Below are 21,720 nucleotides of genomic sequence, written 5' to 3' on the forward strand. Positions count from 1 at the left end.
TTCATCACATGAACTAGCTAAATAAGTCTCTCCAAGACCCTGGAGAAAATGTTTTGACTTCAAGTGACAAGATTCTTGGATTTAAAAGGAAACTGAATCTTTGGAAATACCATGTTGCAAAAGGAAATCTTGAAATGTTTCCACTGTTGCTTGGGCTTGAGAGTGAGGCAGGGTATCAGAAAGTCTCGAGTCTTATTGAAAAACAACTGGAGAACTGCAGAACAAAATTGAACATTAATTCTTCTCCTTTTCAGCGCAAGTGTACAACTGGGTGAGGGACCCATTTTCTGAATCTTCTGTTCAGCCTGAGAACTTGACTTTGAGAGAAGCGGAAGAACTTTGTAAGCTGCACTGTGATCATGCAATCAAGATGAGAGTTACTGACCTAGCCCTGGACAAGTTCTGGATTTCTATGAAAGAGTATCCTGCCTTTCATAGGAAAGCAATGAACATTTTGCTGCAGTAGTTTTCAACTTCTTACATGTGTGAGTAAGCTTTTTCTTGTTTAACAAGTGTCAAGAGCAAGGATAGAAATCATCTCATTTCAGTTAAAGGTGAAATCCTTGTGTGCTTATCTCAGGTTTGACTCAGAATTAAGAAATTTATTGTTTGCCTTTATGAGTTTTTAAAATTTATGAGGGAAAAGATTAATTTCAAGAAAGGTAAGCTAAGCCTAACTGTTTTTTCAAGAAAGGTAAAAATCATTCTCTACTCAAAAGAGCACTGACAATTATTTTAGGATTATTATATCTACAACTTACTGATTACGCTAACATACCATGAACTGTAGATATAATAATATTTATGCAGGGATTCCCTGAGACCTGAAAATTATTTCAAGTGTTTTTCCAGGGCAAAAAGGTTGAGGAAGGCTAGGTAAGACTAATTAACATTGCTGGAACATGATTGTGTTTGAAATTGGCAACAATGCTTGGAAGTATGAGGCTGTATGAAAAAGAGCAATGGAGTTCATAAAGTGAAAGATTTGAATATTTTGCATGAGCAAATCAAATTTGAGATGATATTCATGTTCCAACTTTTCTCACTGTGGTGGGTCCAAAAACACTTAATTTAGTATGTAGTTTAGTGCAACCTGCAAAGCCTGATAAGAGGACAACTGAAGTCTTAAAGGACCAATAATCACCTAAACCTTTGACCATTGCAGAGAGGTTTAGATTTCATCAAACTAATCAAGAGGAAGGAGAGTCTACTGCAGTTTGTGGTGGTGCTGAAGCAGTTATCTGAGCACTATGATTTTGGGTAGTCACTGAATAACATTACATGATAGGCTCATATGTTGTCTGTGTAGTGAGGCAGTTCAGAAATGTTTGCTTTCAGATGACACACTAACATTACAGAAGGCAAATGATATTAGTACATATATAGAGATGGCAGCTAAAGAAGCACAGATACTAAGCGCATCTTCCCAAGTTCATGAAGTTTCTACTGATTTAAGAATAAGACATCTATTGGCAATCAATGTTACCGTTGTAGCAAAACTGGGCATTCAGCAAAAGAATACCAGTATTAGGATATAGATTGCCAATGCTGTGGCAAAAAGGGACATATTGAATGCATCTGTTAAAGTAAAAAGGCACAGTCAACCAAAACCACTGCAATAAAGAAAAATTACATTTAGAAAAGCAAAAAGCGTGAACAAGATGAAGATAATCTGATAGCTGATGGGACTGTAAATGTACTATATATGGAACTTTCTGGAGAGTGGCAGAGGGGTGAAAAAATAGAAGAGGGAAATTGAGATTGATGGCCTCAGAATCTATGCTATTAAAAGATACGCTGCTGAGGACATTTAAACTGTACTTTTTTCATGTTGAAAGCAATGGAATCCATTCCTGCTTCACTATACCTCAGAATTTACATGAAGGACTCAGATGGGCACAAGCATACAGTCAATGGCTTGGTCAACTACATAGAAACCCACAAACTTAGTGATATCTAAAACTTTTTGCTGCTGATCTTGTCGAGAATACAAGCACTAAGATCCACACTCAGGGAGAATCAGATGGAGATGCTATGTGATTCGATATTTTGTGATAGCATGGAAAGTTCCTACAGAATAAAATGTAAGTGTTTCTCTGATCAGGATTGTCACAGGGATTACAGTACTATGTGTACTGTGAAAATGTGATTCTTCCTCATATTGGCTGCAGAACTCTACCATGACCTTTTTCAAAAAGAGTCTCAACATCCAGGGATCATGGGTTATGATAATAAGGGATAAAAAAAAAACCTATGGTCTGAAAGGGCTTTCTATGCAAAGCTCTCCTCGTGGTCATTCCACCAACAGCTAATGTCCCTCTAACTGATCTTATCTCCTCCCATTCTTCATTCATATCAAGGGGGATCCCCAAGGTAGCTACTCAATTTCTCCTGCAGATTCCAATAACTTTTAGTAACGTACATCATCACAGCATTCTTTAGCAGAAATCCTCAGAATCCCAAGGGGAAAAGTACAGCATTGCATACCTTCCAACTGAATTCCCAGATTCAAGCAAACATGGCTGCAAATCACCACAAAACTTTCAAATTAACTCAACAGCTATTTAGCTGATGTAGTATAGATATGTCATTGGTTACAGAACTACTCAACAAAATTGCTTGAAGCTACCTTCTTGAAGTTTAGCAGCTATTGGAATCACCAACCAAAATTTTTATGACCCTTAGAATACAATCACCTGGCATGGCCTTTAACACTTTATTAGGCTGCCATTTTATACTAAAGGCAGACTTAACCAAGGTTGGAATTCAAACCCCAAACTCAGCCTTTTCTCAGAAGCCTTTTAGCATTATTTTGAGGGGAGGGAGGATATTGGCTGTTGTGTATAACTAAAGCAAGTCTTAAAATAGCACTTCTAAATTGTAGTCGCACAGAAACTCTTGTCATTTAAAGCATGTCATTTAAATATCAGCTTTAAGTTTGATTTTTAACATAAACCATTTTTAAATCTATGAAGTTAAGATAGGAACCTTAGTGACAGAAGCACACATGGCAATTTTCTGGTCTATCATAGCCACTCTCTCTATTAATACCAAATATAAACCCCACAGTGATTTCAGTTGCCTGTATTATACATTGAAACAGAAAATGTTGAAAACATTTTAGCAGGTGCACAGCATGAAATACAATGTTGGAAAGTGTATGGTCATGCACTTTGGTAGAAAAAATAAACGGGCAGACTATTATTTAAATGGGGAGAGAATTCAAAGTTCTGAGATGCAACGGGACTTGGGTCCTCGTGCAGGATACCCTTAAGGTTAACCTCCAGGTTGAGTCAGTGGTGAAGAAGGTGAATGCAATGTTGGCATTCATTTCTAGAGGAATAGAGTATAGAATCAGGGATATGATGTTGAGGCTCTATAAGGCACTGGAAAGACTTCACTTGGAATACTGTGTGCAGATTTGGGCTCCTTATTTAAGGATGTGCTGATGTTGGAGAGGGTTCAGAGAAGATTCACTGGAATGATTCCGGGAATGAGAGGGTTAACATATGAGGAACATTTGACCGCTCCTTGGAGATTAGAAGAATGATGGGGGACCTCATAGAAACATTTTGAATGTTGAAAGGCATGAACAGAGTGGATGTGGCAAAGTTGTTTCCCATGGTGGGGGAGTCTAGCACAAGAGGGTATGACTTAAAGATTGAAGGGCGCCCATTCAGAACAGAGATGCAAAGAAATTTTTTTAGCCAGAGGGTGGTGAATCTGTGGACTTCATTGCCATAGGCGGCAGTGGAGGTCAAGTCATTAAGTGTATTTAAGGCAGAGATTGATAGGTATCTGAGTAGCCAGGGCATCAAAGGTTATGGTGAGAGGTGGGGTAGTGGGACTAAATGGGAGAATGGATCAACTCATGATAAAATGGTGAAGCAGACTCGATGGGCTGAATGGCCGACTTCTGCTCCTTTGTCTTATGGTCATTTTATCTTAATGGACCTTTGTCAGATTTCTGAAACAATAACTCTTTCTTTTTTCACATATACGGCCAAACTTGCTGATTGCTCACAACATTTTGATTTCATTCCAGATTTTCAGTATCTGCAGTTTTATTCTGACTTTTCAAGTAATTAAGATTCACTTGTTATTGAGCATCACACCTCAAGCTCTTGGGTGAAAAGCACATGCTGAAATTTCTAAGCTGTGTCCTTCCACATCACATTCTGTACTTCTGTATCCATATATGCAGAAGGGAAGTTAAAGTAATTCAGATTGGACATCAATAAAAAAGATAGAATTCTTTCTCTTTAAAACATATTTAATGTATCAATTGAAATTGACAAGTTAAATGTTATTCAAAGTGAAAGAATTCTTTCAACGGTTCCCTTAGACATCAACATAAAATGAGGAAAAAAGCACATCAGGCAATGTCAATGGGAATAAAGAGAACAGGATTATAATTTCATTTTGTAATATTCTTTGGAATTCCAGTATCTACAATACTGGATTTCAATCCAATTTGACTTAAGATTTTTTTAAAAAGTAATTGCCTTTTGTGAACTACTCACATGTGATCAATTCTTCCTCCAAGTTCTCTTTTAAAAAAGTATATTATTCAACATCCTTTCTTTGCTCTTAAGTGAATTAATTAACAATGGTGATCAGGTAAACACTCTTAAAGTTCTTAGTTTCCAAAAACACCATTATTTGATCACAGGAAAAAATTGTTATTTATTCAGTCTTTTCCATAAAAATGATTAAATACTGTAAACAAGTTTAAGAATGGTTACTCTATTGCTGGCATAAGTTTCCAATCAAAAAAATATAAGCATTTTATTTGTATTGTCATTGCATAGTATAATAGCAAAACTTATCCTCAATGAAAAGCAAACTTAACTAGAAATCAGAAACAAACTGCAATCCATGATTTATACTGTCTCAAAATTTGCTGATGAGTCCAAGAAATGCAGAATGGTCAAATAAATCCTACAGAATCATAGAAAATTTATGACACAGGATGCCATTCAGTCCATCTAATCTGCCCTAATCAAAAAGGAGTTACCCAACTCTTAATTCCAACTTTCAGCACTAAGTCCATAGTTACGCAGGCCACAGTTCTTCAAGTTCTTATAGTGATTTTTTTTTTATATGTAATGTGGATTTTAGCTCCTACCTTTTCAAGTAATGTATTCCAGATCCACCATTTTCAAGGTGATCTTTCCTTTCATCTTTCTACTAGTTACTTTAACTTCAAATTTAGATATATTTATCACATGTTCAAAGCATACAGTGAAATGTATTTTTTGCCTTAACAATCAACACACCCAAATATGTGCTGGGGGCAGCCCAAAAGTATCACCACACATTCCCATGTCAACACAATGAGCCCACAACGTTTGGCAGACTCTTACTTTCCCAGCAGACTTGCAGATTCACAGGATCTATCCCCCTTCATGCTTTATCCCTCTCAGCCAGGTTAATGAAGTATTTTTTTAAGCTTTCTCCATGTAGGTCTGCCAAATATGCAACGGGAGATGCAACAGGACTTGAGAGTCCTCGTGCAGGACTGAGATGCAACGGGACTTGGGAGTCCATGTGCAGGACTCTTAAGGTTAACCTCCAGGTTGAGTCAGTGGTGAAGAAGGTGAATGCAATGTTGGCATTCATTTCTAGAGGAATAGCGTATAGGACCAGGGATGTGATGTTGAGGTTCTATAAGGCACTGGTAAGACCTCTCTTGGAATACTGTGTGCAGTTTTGGGCTCCTTATTTAAGAAAGGATGTGCTGACGTTGGAAAGGGTTCGGAGAAGATTCACTAGAATGATTCCAGGAATGAGAGGGTTAACATGAGGAACATTTGACCACTCTTGGACTGTACTCCTTGGAGTTTAGAAGAATTTGGGGAAACATTTTGAATGTTGAAAGGCATGAACAGAGTGAATGTGGCAAAGTTGTTTCCCATGGTGGGGAGTACAAGAGGACATGACTTGAGGACTGCAAGGCACCCATTCAGAACAGAGATGTGAAAAAAAAATTTTTGGTGAATGGTGGTGAATCTCTGGAATTTGTTGCCACGGGCGGCAGTGGAGGCCAAGTCATTGGGTGTATTTAAGGCAGAGATTGATAGGTATCTGAGTAGTCAGGGCATCAAAGGTTATGGTGAGAAGGTGGGGGAATGGGACTAAAGGGGAGATTGGATCAGCTGAAGATGAAATGGCGGAGCAGACTCGATGGGCCGAATGGCCGACTTCTGCTCCTTTGTCTTATGGTCTTATATTAAATACTGCAATTAAGTCCCTGCTCAGTCTACTCTGCCCAAACTTTCCTCAAGGCTAAAATTTTGCACTCTTAGCAATATACTCAATTCGCATCTACACCTTTTCTCATGAAATCATGCATACGGTAGCCAAAATTGTTCTTAATAGCAAACTGTGGCAGAACAAGTATTATGTAATATATATAGCATAACCATTATGCCCTTATATTCTATACCTGATCTAACAACTATTCCCTGTGCTTTCTCATGCACCTCATCAAATTATTCTGTTACCTTCAAGGATTTGCAGGCATACACACAAAGGTGTGATAGACTTTAGGGTGTATTATCATAATCCCTTGCTTGCTGCATCTATAACTCACACTCTTCTGATTTAACATTTATTTGCAACTTTACAACTGTTCTGGCATGTATTAGCATATTCAAGTATAAATCTTTTCCCCTAACAAATGCATGGAGAATTTTTGCAACTTCTAACTTCCTTATTTTGCTCTCTACATTTGTCTAAATCATTAATAAATATAATAACAAAAATCTGTGCAGCCAACCAGGAACAGCCTTTTGGTCAGAGCAACAACTTCAACCATTATCTTTCGCTTCCAATCTCCAAGCTAATTTTCACCTTTTTCCCAAGAATTGTCCAAACATGCACAACTGGGAATGCACAAACATCAGAAGCAGAGTTCTGAAGAGTTCACACTCAGTGTGAAGAAATTCCTTTTTGAATCCTAAATGCTTGACCTCCTAACTTGAGCAATGCTTGCTAGCTCAAAGCACCCGTTAATGTAAATAGCCTCTTTATTCTCTCAGAACCTTATACATTTTAATGCTCATATTATAAAATATTTTATCAATAAACTCAACTTATAATTATACAACCAGAGTACTTTTCTTTATGCGAGCTTACTCCGAATTTCTAACATTAAAAGCACTGAGTCATAGATGTGACAATCTGTTGCAGCTGAAACATTTAGTTTATTTTAATCTTCAAAGTAAGATAAAATGCTATACACTGAAATGTATAACAATTCTGCTTAGTTAAATACCAGGAAATAGAAGTAAGCACAAATTTCCATTACTTAAGGAGTGATATTCTCAGAATCTCATTGAAACAGTTATTCAGCAGTAGTGCAAGTTTATTTCTGAGAATATAACACATAGTATATTCAATAAACTGATGAAACAAACGTTAAGATTTGTTTTCAGAAAAGAATTGGACAAGCTATTATCTTTCGTAATTGTCAATCCCAACATTACCACTGCAAGATAAAGCTGTATTGGCTCTCACTTGAAAAAAAGAGACCAATTAAAATTATATCTATTTACTTTATTATGTTGCACTTATTACCTTATTTTATTATCATTTTATTATTACCTCACCTTTGCCAAGCAGGCTTATCATTTGATATATGTGATGGAAATAAGCTGAAGTGAAAGCTACAATAATTACTTAAAATCATCCAAGTCTCTACAAAACAAGCCCAAGACTACACAGTTCCAAACATGGGGTAAAAAAAATTGGTGGAAGAGAAGTGGCAAAGCTTCTCAATACACACCTATCCTGTTACCCAAGTTCGTTTTCCAGTCAGAAAATCAAATTCATTCACTATTTACCACATGCAAGTAAGATACCAGTGAAATTTGTTTGCCAACAGCCTCTAATCATCCTAGCCCTAAATTCTACATCGGTGAGACAATAGTGATGACAATTGGAAGTTTCTTTGCCCACTGGATGAAGAAATTTCTTCTCATCACTGTCTAATATGGTGGTAACTGTGACCCTGTTAAAAGGCACTTCAACCACAGAAAATACCAATACTAAATCTGTTTTTAATGAGATCACCTCTCACTACTCTAAACTGAAGACAGCATTGGCTCAATGTGCTTAACCCTACTTCACATGACAAACCCAGTATCTGGAGTTCACTTGGTGAACTCCCTCACTGCAAGTATATTCTTCTTTAATTGAGAAGCCAGATCTGAACACAATATTCTGCTGTTGGTAGAAACAATAAACTGGCTGTATTTTCTTTTTGGGCAAGAATTTAGACCTGGGAAAGAGGTTATTAGAAAAACAGATATTCAGACTCAATGGTCTCTCCTTCCTATGTCCACCCAATGAGTTCATAAATAACAGCAATCATTAAAGGATATACTTTACCTCCCCAGGGGTACTGGAATAGCCTTAAAGATCAGCTAATTTTACATCTGTTTGACACCAGGAACATATAATCTATATAACTTAGTAACGCATGCTGATTTAAGCTCACAGACAGAAACTATATGACTTACGAAAGGGGAAATTTACTTTATCAAATATTAGGATTTTAGCATCATTAGATGTCACAATGGTATGACTATCGTAGGGCTGATGCCACACAGCTCCAGTTAATTGGGTTGTATCCTGACTTTCCAATGCTGTCTGTGTGGAGTTTATACATCCTCTCTGATTTCACATAGGTTTCCTGCCTCAGTCCAGCATGCAGGTTGATGGATTTATTGGTCACTAGTGTGCAGATGAACAGTTTATTAGTTAGAGAATGGGACTGTTCTGTGAGTCAGCATAGATTTGATGGATCCCTTGTTACAAGAAAATATGGAAACATGTGCACATTAAATATCATTCATGTTCACACAAGACCTTTATGGGAAGATTCTGAGATTTTATTTCAGCTAAATATATCAAATTCAAAAATCACCTAAACCCATTGCTGCTTGCTACAGTCAACATTCAGATTAGATAAAGATAAATGCTTAACTGTTTGTCATTTCATTAAAACAAGATGCTTGCAATATTTTGACCCTATTCGCTCCCTGAGCCACATGTATTTCAGTATAATAATATTCTGACGTTAAATATTATAAACTAAAGTTTAGGTTAAAACACTTCAAAGTATTTCTTAATGAAGCAGTCTTCCCACATGCTAGTAGATTCATCCACTACAGTTCACTGAAAAGAAAAATACATATAAAATTCAAAGCTTGTAAACCAGCCAAGGTAACAGTCGTTTGATTTGCTGTCGATAAACTAAACTTTGGATTTGGAGATTTGCTAGAGATATTTATCGAATTAGGACTAAGAAACAGAAATCTGTCTACAATATTAATAAAGTAAAACAATTTTCTACCTGTATCAGTTAAAATCTAGGCTGAGCCATTACAAGTACCACAGAAGGTAAACACGAAAACATAAGTCCGTTATTCTACTTCGAACAAATGAATGACTTAATGGTTTGGAGCAAAAATAAAGGGTTTTACAGAACATTCTCCTTCCCAGATCGTCTTAAACATTGAAGGCGTATGTTTTTAATTGTGCTTCAATATACTTTTTTTTAAGACGGACCAAAAGTACCAACTTCCAAGTTTGTAGATATTTCTGTAGAATAGGAGGCCACAGGATAAGCAGCACGCATACACGCTTTCCTACTAAGGGGGCGTGGTCCCAATGAAAACCTTCAGGAGATGGTTTCTTTGCTTTTTAAAAAAAACACGGATTACGATTATTCTCTTAAAACTTCTGATCATAAGTAATACGTTCGCTGTGGGTCCGCATTAATAATCAGTGCCAAGGATACATTATACAAAATTACAAGACAATCCTCAGTTGGTGCATTACCAACTTCCTTGTAAACAGACACCACGTGTAAATATAAATTGGATATTTACCCAAGATGGAATCTGACGGCAATAGTGAAATAATAGTTATACATGGCTATCCTTTGAAAGCACAAAATGAGTAGGTTTCCCCCAAAATGACCCCTTCAAACATTAGCTGCAGACATAAACAAAACACTGCCATGTGTTTACATAACGGTAGATGGGCGGGTTCCCTCCTCCATCCTACACCGCATACAAAAAGACAGGCACGACCTATGACTCCTCTTCTGCTACAACCCCCGCGACCTGTTTAAGGAAGCTGCCAGTGAATCTCCGCTGATTTCCAGCGACGGGCCTGGCTTCATATTATGTTTCTCAGCCCTGTTTCTAACATGGCGACCAACACAAACAAACCCGCCGTGGGCGGGAACACAGTAACTTCAGAGCCCTGCCGATCCCACCCCTCCGCCTTGCCCATTGGCTCGCCCTTCAGTGTTGACGGAAACTTTCCCAGCCAGCTACTTCCCATTGGCGGCTTGCGCGTCAATCGGCTGACGTCACAGGAGCTCGAGGGTTTTTCCACCCTCTCCTCCATCTCTCTCAGGCTACTTTCTACCTCAGTGAGAGATCTTTAATTAAAAGGCCCCTAACGTCATGTCATCACCTCTGCTTGAGCCGAGACCGTTTCCAATGGCACCGACAGGCACGAAAAGGCCTCCGCACCTACCTCTGGAGATCCGGGGCGTGATGCGAGCGGAGCGTTCAGGGGGCAGCGAGGCGCGCGCTTGTTTTGTTGATATCTTCCTGACGGGTTCCTGGAAAGCGCGTGACTGCGTCGTCGGGGTGGGGGAGGGGTCGCGCCGGAACCAATGGCCGTGCCGCCCGCGCAGCAGCCAATGGCAGACCCGCTTCTTCCCTCCCCACCGAGAACCAGCAGCTCAACGTCTCCAGCTCCACTAACTAGAATTGCTTGCGACTCGGTTGCCGGGCGTGGGGAAGCAATGGGTTTGATGCATTTTTAAATTTACCCGTGACCCCTGTTGAAAAACTCAGTCAATATTACAAGCATTTGCCGGAGAGTGTCTGTCCTTTTTATACATTTATATTCATAGCTCCTTATTCAAATAAGGCCGCCTGTGACTCAAAGTTCACAGTAAATTAATTATCAAAGTATATACGTACCGATATAAAACCCTGAGATTTTTCTTGATCATAAACCACAAATTTTGCCGCCTAAAGTACTGCTGTTGCAAGTATAAATGCTCAATAATTCTTTATTTTGCATCTTTTGTAATGTTCAGCGAAAAATAAATGGAAATGTTATGTGACAAATATGGCGATTTGGGATCATTCTGACAGCTACACATTCTAATTATCTGGGGTTTTCATGAAATGAAACACTAAATAGGTTTTTTGTTAATGGTTTATTACAATATCAAAATGTGCACATTGTAATTACTTCAAAAGATATCAAACTACCTTTAAGAGTTGTTGAAAATCAAAATGATCCAAATAATTCTAAAAAAAAATCCCTCAAATCACGCGTACTTTAACCAGTCGGTAAGTCATGTTATTAAATTGATACAGTATTCTCACCTATCAAAATACAGTTGGAGAACATGCCCTGCATACCATTCATACAGTTCAATTTGTTAGGACAGTTCAAGACTACAGCAGAAGCTTTCACATAACAGGGTGCAGAATAAAGTATTACAGTTACAGAGTAAGTGCAGTGCAGGTAAATAACAAAGTGCAAGGTCTTAATGAGGTAGACCGTGCTAGTGAAGAGTCCTTATTATATTAGGGAAGTATTCAATGATCTTATATCAGGATAGAAGCTGTCCTGGAGCCTGGTGGTACATGTTTTTAGGTTTTATTATTTCTGCACAATGGGTGGGTGAGGACAGGATATCTGTGGTGGGTGGAGTCTTTGATTATGATTGTTGTTTTACCAAGGCGGTGAGAAGTGCAGCCAGAGCCCATGGAGGGGAGGCTGGTTTCTGACTTGTGCCAAGCTGTGTCTACAATTCTGTGCTGTTTCTAGAGGTCATGGGCAGAACAGTTGCCATACTAAACTGTGATGCGTCTAGTCCAAAGTAAATTTACTTACAGGCCTTGTATTTCTCTATAAAGAAATACAACAGTATTTACAAAAAAATTATACATAGACTCTAACAAAACAAGCTATGTGTAAAAGGCAAATTGTGCAAATAGAAATATGGAGAACCTGGGCTAAGAGTCCTTCAAAGTGAGCTTATAGGTCACAGAATAAGTTTAGAATCATGGTGAGTGAAGTTATCCTTGCTGATGATAGCGGGGTAATAACTGTTTGTGAACCCGGTGGTGTGGGACCTCCTGCCGGTTGGTGGTAGTGAGAGGAGTGCATTGTCTAGATGCTGCTTTCTTATGACAGCGCTGTATTTAAATGTGCTCAGTGGTGGAGAGTTTTGGCTGTGTTTCCATGATGTAACCAATTACTGTACTCTTCACTATGCATCTACACAAGTTTGTCAAAGGTTCTAGTAACTTGCTAAATATACACCAACTTCTAAAGAAGTGGAGACACTGTTGTGCCTTTCTTGTGATGGTATTTATGTGCTGGTCCTAGATAAGAGATCCCAGATATGATAACACCTAGAAATTTAAAGCAACGGATCCTCTCCACCTCCAATCCCCTGATGAAGACTAGCTCATGAACCTCTCACTTCTGTGCTGAAGTCTGCCAGCAAGGAAGTCAATGATACAGTTACACAGGACGTAGAGGATCAAATCTTGGGAGCCTTATGATGAGTGGGAGGCAATGAATGTAGTCAATGAAGAGCATCCGGATGTAAGCATCTTTATTGTCCAGGTAGTCTAGAGCAGAGTGACGGCCCAATAAAATGGCAGCTGCTGCTGACCTGTTGTGATTGCAGCAGATCCAGGTCACTTCTCAGGGATACGTTTTATGACCAACCTTTCAAAGCACAACAGTCAATTAGGCAAGTTGCTACATTCTTCTTGAGCACCGGCATGACTAAAACTTGCGTGAAGCAAGTGGGTACCACATATTGCTGAAACAAGAGATTGAAATTGTCCATAAACACTCCAGCCAGTTGATTAGCACAGGTTTTGAATACTCTGCTTGGGGAAGACTTTGAATAATTTTGTGGAGACACACTCATCATGACTCTTTATAAAGTCCAGGACAATCATAGCGTATTCATTCAAGTCCTCTTATAAGTCCATGAACAGTATTCAAAACAATAATCTACTGCAAGTGCCTTTACTGTCCAAATGCTCCAATGTTTACGGCCAGGGAGATGATGACTGTTGCAACCCTTTTTCATTGGAAGGCAGATTGCAGTGAATAGAGGTTGTCTGAGAGTCTGGAGTTAATCCATGCCATTATCAACCTCTTGAAGCACTTTTAGAAGATCCAAAAGCTGGGGTTCCACAGGGAATGGATTCGGGCCCACTGCTGCTTTTAATTACAATTTGGATAAACAGATAACAAACAAATTAGGAAAATTTGTTGATGATGCAAAATTAGGGGGACAAGCTGATAACATTCAGGCATCATAATCAATTAGATCTAAACAAAATCCAGATACAAGCAGATAACAGGCAGATAAAATTTAATGTAAGTAAATGTAAAGTTTCACATAGAAGTAGAAATATAAATATACAATGATCTTGAGTTAGCAAGTGCACTGCATGAGAAGGATTTGAACGTCCTGCTAGACTCAATCACTGTCGACATTTAAACAATGCACAGAAGCGATTAGGAAGGCTAATAGACTGTTGGGCTGTATAATGCACTTAAAGAGAATGCCTCGACTTGTACACTACTGAGTTGTGTAAAGCGCTTATGAGGCCTCACACACAAAATGCTGGTGGAACACAGCAGGCCAGGCAGCATCTATAGGGAGAAGCACTGTCGATGTTTTGGGCCGAGACCCTTCGTCAGGACTAACTGAAAGGAAAGATAGTAAGAGTAGGAGTTGAAAGTAGGAGAGGGAGGGGAAAATGCAAAATGATAGAAGACCGGAGGGGGTGGGGTGAAGCTGAGAGCCGGAGAGGTGATTGGCAAAAGGGATACAGAGCTGGAGAAGGGAAAGGATCATGGGACAGGAAGCCTAGGGAGAAAAAGGGGGAAAAAAACTAAATATATCAGGGATAGGGTAAGAAGGGGAGGAGGGGCATTAATGGAAGTTAGAGAAGGCAATGTTCATGCCTGCTGAGTTCTGCCAGCATTTTGTGTTTTTTTTTTGTTCCTGCCATCAGGTTGGAGGCTACCCAGCCAGTATATAAGGTGTTGTTCCTCCAACCTGAGTGTGGCTTCATCTTGACAGTAGAGGCGGCCATGGATAGACATATTAGAATAATTTCGGTTTCCATGTTGTGTGAAGTATGCGAGGACACTGGAGAGAGTCCAGAGAAAGGCAACTAGGTTCATTCCAGGTCTGCATGGTATGAGCTTGAAGAAAGATTGAAAGACTTAAATCATTTTAGCCAAAATAGAATGAGAGGAGACATGATAGAGGTGTTTAAAATCATTAAGGGTATAAGTAAGTGGATTCCAGCTGCTACTTCAAACTTAATCCATCATCAAGTACGTGGGGCCATAGGTGGAGACTGGTTAAGGGGAGATTTCAGACCAACATTAGGAAGCATTTCTTTACACAGCAGGCTGTGGACAAATGGAATAAATTACCTAATTGTGTAGTTGAGAGCAATTTCAAATCTAAATTCAATAGTTATTTCAACACACTATGTGAATAGGAATTTGGCAAACTTTGTTGGGCCAAATGGCCTGTTCTTGTCAAAAACTTTCATGTTCTAACCATTCCTAGATATCACTATTTTCTACTTTCATCTATTTTGGCTTAGTAAGGGATGTCTCAGTTCTTCTCAGCTACAGAAAAAAAAGAAACATAGTCCTTCTTCCCTATACTGGCTTTATTCAGATCAAAATCTTGTGGACAGCTTCCTCCTCAACACCATCCTTCCTCAGGTTTACAATACTGTGGAATTCCTTTTTTGTTTTATTTCCACTTTGGTGCTGTATTGCCATCTACCTCCCATCTTTCCTGCTAGTTCATCACAGCCCTCAATTCCTTAATACTTCATATATGTATTTACTTCCTCTTTAAGTATGCCCAAAGCTCTAACCCCTACAACCCTCTAGGGTAGAGAATTCTAGAGATTCACCATCCTGAGAAGTTCCTCACACCGCAGCTTTAAATGACTACCCACTATTTTTATAACCACGACCCCTCGCTTGAGATTCTCCCACTACTGAAACCACTAACTAATTATATGCCTTCTATTTTTCAATAAGATCACTCCCCATCTCCATTCTTTCAAACTGCAAAAAATATAGATACAACTTCTTTAGCCACTCATAAGAAAACCCTCAACTCAGGAATTAACCAATTTTGTATTTATTTTTCAGTACTGGTATTACACTATTAATGAGGAAAAACAATTTCCTCTTGCCAGATCTTGTAGCTGCAGTAATTATTTTTGGATAGAAATGGATTTTCTCTCCTGAATTTTGTTAAAGCTCAGTAGCCTTTGACTAACTAACAGCAACAGCATAAAGGCCTGAAGAATTAGTGTACCAAAGACAATTCAATAAATATGCCCTATTAGAATCAACACTAATAGAGCATTTATGGCAAATAAAGGGAGCAGTTTCAGATTGATTACCTTGCTCTGAAGTTCTGAAAGGTTGATTATAAACATTAATTTTCTATCTCAAATAATTATCCATTAGTTAGTTGAGCCATGGCTCCTCAGTACTGCGCCTTTTCAATAAAATAATCCCACAGTGCTCCTGGCAAAAGCCTAGGAAGTGAAGGTCAGGTTTTAAGAATGTAAGTGGAAGGATCTCTAAGCTACCCAAAATTAAAAGAGCACATTGTTCATGTATAATATTAAATTCAGACAGGAGTCAAATACATTAAGATTTAACAAAAAGCAAAATATGCATAAGAAACTTGAATCTTAACTAATTTTGATTGCTCCCTTTAACAGAGTTTTATTTAAAGCATTAAGATTCACCATATTGTTTACATAATGGTTTCAAATGCTGCAGCACTGATATTTAAAACTTTCTTAGCCACAGGTGAGGTGCCAGAGGATTGGAGGATAACTGATGTTGTTCCTTTTTTTAAGAAAGGCTCAAAGAACAAGCCAGGAAATTATAGGCTGGAAAAACCAACATCAGTAGTGGGAACCTTATTGGAAGGTATTCTAATGGACCAGATATATAAGTATTTGGATAAACAATGACTGATAGGGGTAGTCAACAAGGGTTTGTGCATGGTAAGTCATGTCTAACCAATCTGAGTTTTGAGGAAAGTTGATGAAAGCAAGGCAGTAGATGTTGTCAACATTGACTTTAGCAAGGCCTAAAACAAGGTCCCACTTGGAAGGTTGGTCAAGGTTCAGTCACTTAGCATTCAATTAGGAAGTAGTAAATTGGATTTGACATTGGCTTTGCAAAGAGTGGTAGCAGATGGTTGCTTCTGACTCGAGGCCTATGACTAGTGGAGTGCTGCAGGGATTGGTGCTGGGTCCATTGATGTTTGTCATCTATATGGAATGATGTGGATGATAATGTGGTTAACTGGATTAGCAAATTTCAGATGACACTAAGATTGGGAGTGTAGTAGACAGTGAGGATGAATATCAGAGCTTGCAGCGGGATCTGTACCAACTGGAAACATGGGCTGAAAAGTTGTAGATGGAATTTAAAGCTGACAAGTGAGATGTGTTGCACTTCAGTAGGAACAACCAGGATGTCCCACAGTGAATGGTAGGATACTGAAGAGTGTGGTGGAACAAAGGTCTGGGAATATAGGGCCACAATTCATTAAAAGTGGCAGCACAGGCAGATAGGGTCACAAAGGAGGCTTTTGGTACATTGGACTTCATAAATCAAGTATTGAGAACAGGAGATGGGGTTGAAGTTGTATAAAACGTTGGTGAGGCCTAATGTGGAATACTGTGTGTACTTTTGGTCACCTACCTAAGGGAAAGATGTCAATAAAGTTGAAAGAGTACAGAGCAAATTCACAAGGATGTTGCCAGGACTTGAGGACCTGAGTTACAGGGAAGGGTTAAATAGGTTAGCACTTTATTCTTTAGAACATAGAAGATTGAGGAGAGATTTGATAAAGGTATACAGAAATATGAGGGATATACATAGGTAAACACAAGCAGGCTTTTCCACTGAGGTTGGGTTAAACTAAAACTAGATGTCATGGGTTAAGGGTGAAAGGTGAAATGTTTAAGGGGAACATGAGGGTTTCTTCTGCACTCAGAAGGTAGTGAGAATGTGAACAAACTGCCAGTGAAGTGGTGCATGGTGGGTAGATTTCAACATTGAAGTGAAATTCAGACAGGAACATGGATGGGAATACTATGGAGGGCTATGGTTCAGATGTAGGTCGATAAGACTAGGCAGATTAATGATTCAGCATGGACTAGATGGGCTAAGTGGCCCGGTTCTGTGCTGTAGTATCCTTCGACTATGACTATCATTGCATTTTAGATAAAATGCCAAAAATACAGGTTCTCTTTGAACGCATAAACCAAAACATAATCACAATCACTGCTGTTTGGAGATCTTACTGAAGATCGAATGGAATCTCTCCATTGGCTTTTCTACAGTTTTTCACTCTAACTACAGTGACATGTCAAAGACAGTATCTGCTTCAGTAGACATATACATATTGAAATCATGGAAGCCAAATACATATTCAAAGTAGGTTTAAAAAATAAGAAATAACAAATTTTAATCACTTTGTTGTGAAAATTCTAGCTTTATTTGCATTACTGCTCTTTCATGATTGACACCAACTACTTTCAGGAATTCCCTTCACAAATCCCTCCCTTTCTATTCTTCTCAGAATATGCCCTTCACTCCCGAGACTCTTGCCTGAAGCACCATAGAATTATTTTATTGAAAAGGCATAATACAGATTCATTTTACTGACAGGCCATAGCTCAACTTCCACAGCAATAACCAACAGATTTGAGATAGGAAATTTACGTTTCTGATCAACCTTTGAGAATTTCAGATCAAAGGTCATCAACCTGAAAATGATTCCTTCTCTTGCCACAAATGCTTTTGAAATGGTTTACAGGTTTAAACTGTTTACAGGTTGAAACACTCCGGGCTGGCACCTTTAAGACCTGACTAGTACCAAAATCACAGAAAATACAGACGAAAGAAGTTGCCCCCAATCTTCCTCTGATCCAGACACTCCCCAGGCCATGCAAGGGTTCAGCGCACTGTGCAAAGCTGAAAATTTGAGTCAAAAATCCTGTGAGATGTAATTGCAGAAGTTAGGTTAATTAGCAACACATTAGTACAGATATTAGTTAATTTTAGGTCTTAGTTAGGATTAATTATTATACCATGATACTACAAGTTTCAAAGTATGCTGCTGACTGCGGAATGCCAGACCACAGGCTTTCTACTTGTATTTCCATTATTTTCATATTTCCAACAAGTTTTATTTGTTGTTTTTGGGTTACATATATTGCTGACAACTTCTGAAACAATCTGGTTCTAATCTATTTGCATAATTATTGATCTTCAACTTCCACTTTAAGTCATTCCCAGCTCATCCCCACAATTCTTGGGTACTCCATGGAAGCTGTTCACTGCTTATCATTTAAAATATTTTTCAATTTTGAAATACCAGATTCTCCTTAATCATTCTCATGAAACAGCCTTCCCTCATACCCATAGCTTGCCAATAAATGCTGCCAATGAAGCTACTTGAGCTTACCTCGGACCCTAATAAGTTTGAAAGCAATTTTTCCAGATCCAAGTTCAACTTTTCCAGATCTAACTTTTCCAGAGTTGCTGTAACAAGGCCATTCCAGTCCAAAACAAGGACCTTTTGCCCATGAACAGCTCAGGGGAAAAGCCTGATAGTTGGCTAATCCTTAGACTTGTCAGACTTGGAAAAATTTGAAAATTTTGAACATCTTCGACACTCAAGTGTTCAAAATTATTAGATGCATCAATGATCTCCACACCCCCTCCCCCAATTACAATCATAAGAAAACATTTAACTCAATCACATTGTAGCATTTCTCCATTCAAATGACTCAGTATCAGCTCTTAACTGCCACGGGCTTATCAGAAAGATTCCTGAACAGAGTTTGAAATTTACAGCAGGTTCACACTATCACTGCAAGCTCAAGTTCCACTTTACTGTGTACTTTGACACAATTCACCATTACACAACAGTTAATGCTGCTGTCTCAGCTCCAGAGACATGATAGGTCCTGTCTGTGTGAAGATTGGACATTCACCCTGTGGCATTCAGTTTCCTCAGGGTGCTCCAGTTTTCTTCTGCAGATTGCAGTGCGTTGGTAAGTTAACTAACTAGTGTATGGCCCTTACTATAGGTTCATGTTAAAAGTGGTTAACAGAAAAAGGAAACCAAGATCATGTATGACTGAATAAGTTGCAGGAGCACAGGATATGAGAGGAGTGAGACTAATGAGATTGTTATGACAGAGGGAATAAAGAGCAGTAGACAAGTTCATAATTTTGTTCACAAATCCCAAACCCACCAACACTTAGAAAACACATGCACAGACCTGCCAGTAACATCCAAAGTTTTTAGTGGCTTAAATGTGCATTAACAGTATGTCCAAAATTTCAGATATTATTTCGAACCAGAAATCTTTTAAATAACATGCACAACTTTCCACTTTTATATACAATTTTTCCTATTTATGGAGTGCGCTTATTTTAACTTGCTCATCAGCCAACACATTCTCAGCTATAATCTTACACCTGTTTGACCATGTGCAAGAAACCTGTAATTTATGGAATACTTCCTTTTCAACTGCATCACTAAAATATTTGTTCTTTTGCTGTCATCTTTCCTTTTCTCAGTGTACTTATGCCTACTAATTTTAAATTTTGGAATAATTCCTCGTGTTCATATCTAGATTCACCAAGCTAACCCAAATGATCTGAAAACCCGTTTGTCCTTACATGAGGGAAATTATACATTAATAGAGCACTTCCTAACATACAGCATTTTTTATTATATGAGATTCCTCAAAATTCGTCTTTAATCAAGCAGAGCCCACTCTTTTTGAATAGATACACAAATGAATTTTCAGATCTTAATCATTCTCTTGACATAATGAAAATAAATTTTACAGTGGAATGACTCAAGGACTATTTTGAATTTTCTTCTCCTTTGCTGGGTTGTTTTGGTAACTAAGTATACAAGTTAGTTACCTTGAGAAACATGCTTGATGTTCTCTATTCCAAATTTTGTTGAGAGTAACATCATAAAACTCTACATTACTAGAACAAGATTTAATAATTATGGAAAATTAAGTTTAAACTTATTCAATTGAAGCCTACAGTACAAAATCAATTTGCCAATACATGTAGGTTCAATTTAATATAGAGAATGCATACAGTAGACAACCCAAAATGCTTACGAAACCTTGCATAACAGGTTTTGAACTTATTGTTATTCATAGTTGATCATTAATCCTTCAAAGATACTAACAACTGGCACAATAATATTAAAAATTAACTGATACAGAAATGCTATTTGCAGACCATTTTGCTTCACAGGACAGCCTTAGCAGTGAGGTTCAGTTTATTCAGACCAAAAGGTTTAGCATGGCCAATGCCAGGAGAGGGCAGGAAATGATGGGGCAAGTGTGATGTGGTGCAAGGTCACTTTATCCTATTATCACTTTCCAGCTGTCTTGTTAGCTCTATATCCTACTGCAACTGAGCAAGCTTAACTACTTTATTACTCAAACCCAAACATGGCTACAATAAAATGTCAAATATTATTCAAAACACAGAATCTATTCTACTCTAATAGCAATTCTAATCATGACTGCCAGAAGTAAATTAAGTCAGTAATGCAATCACTTCATGCAGGCGAATTGCTAGTTAATTTTCACTTCACAGAAAAACTATTTGGTGCATGTTTAGATACGACCTAAGTTTACTTTTAAATGCCTCATCTGAAGAGGCAATAAAAACCACGGGCTTTTGCCAAAAATTTAAGAACCATACAATGAATATATTACTATATTTTCTTAAGCCAAATTAATTTCTTGATGGCAGACTTTGGGATTTACAAAATGTCAAAGTAATAATGTATAACCATTTGATAAAGAAAAGGCTATGCAGTGTATTTTTTTTTAGAATTTATTAAATTGTTTATTTTCCCAAGATTTAAATTATGTTCTTTACTGAAATCAAGACCTACAAGATATTAGCTTTTTCCACATTTCATTAGGCATTTTAGAATCACGTTAGTACAAAAATATGATCACAAAATAATCATCTATCGGATACATATCATTTCCCCTCAGTTTTGACCTGTTTTAAATCTTTGGTATAAATGTTGTAAAAAAATGTTAAAAATTCTCTGCCACTAAACACAATTAGGTTACCACTATGTTGCTGCTAAATATTCAACTTGTTAGTTTTATAGCTTCAACTGCCAACCATCACCTATTCCAGTTAACACATTATAAATCACAAAGCAGAATTCAAATTGATCCATGCTGTTGAATGTTGCTTGGTTAAGTTACTCAGGTGCAGAATAATCAATTGTAGTTTAAGATATTTTCATTCTGTAAAAAGAAAAACAATGCATAGAATGTAAATGATTACCCACAGAACATCAACTTCCTTCCATACATTAACATGAATTTTTTAATTTGAATCCTAAAAAAGTGGCGTGATTATCTAAAGCAAACCAAGAATTAGCACAACAACACACACAAAATGCTGGTGGAACACAGCAGGCCAGGCAGCATCTATAGGGAGAAGCGCTGTCAACGTTTCGGGCCGAGACCCTTCGTCAGGACTAACCGAAAGGAAAGA

General features: G+C 38.0%; 2 protein-coding genes across 4 annotated transcripts in view; both read right to left on the bottom strand.

Moving 5' to 3' along the window:
- The window catches only part of crebrf (creb3 regulatory factor), a 61,952-nt gene extending 50,898 nt beyond the window's left edge, over positions 1-11,054 (bottom strand). For 2 of the 3 annotated variants that reach the window (XR_009515856.1, XM_059990165.1), the window contains exon 1: positions 10,558-11,054. The gene's annotated coding sequence lies outside the window, so the exon portion shown is untranslated. Of the gene's footprint in view, positions 1-10,553 lie in introns of all 3 variants that reach the window. The other variant, XM_059990166.1, reaches the window with a different exon arrangement.
- Positions 11,055-13,430: 2,376 nt separating this feature from the next.
- Positions 13,431-21,720, bottom strand: part of atp6v0e1 (ATPase H+ transporting V0 subunit e1) — a 59,496-nt gene continuing 51,206 nt past the window's right edge. Inside the window, exon 4 of the mRNA XM_059990167.1 lies at positions 13,431-21,467. The gene's annotated coding sequence lies outside the window, so the exon portion shown is untranslated. The remainder of the gene's footprint in view (positions 21,468-21,720) is intronic.

Source organism: Hypanus sabinus, chromosome 15, assembly GCF_030144855.1.
Source record: "Hypanus sabinus isolate sHypSab1 chromosome 15, sHypSab1.hap1, whole genome shotgun sequence".
NCBI classification, from domain to species: domain Eukaryota; kingdom Metazoa; phylum Chordata; class Chondrichthyes; order Myliobatiformes; family Dasyatidae; genus Hypanus; species Hypanus sabinus.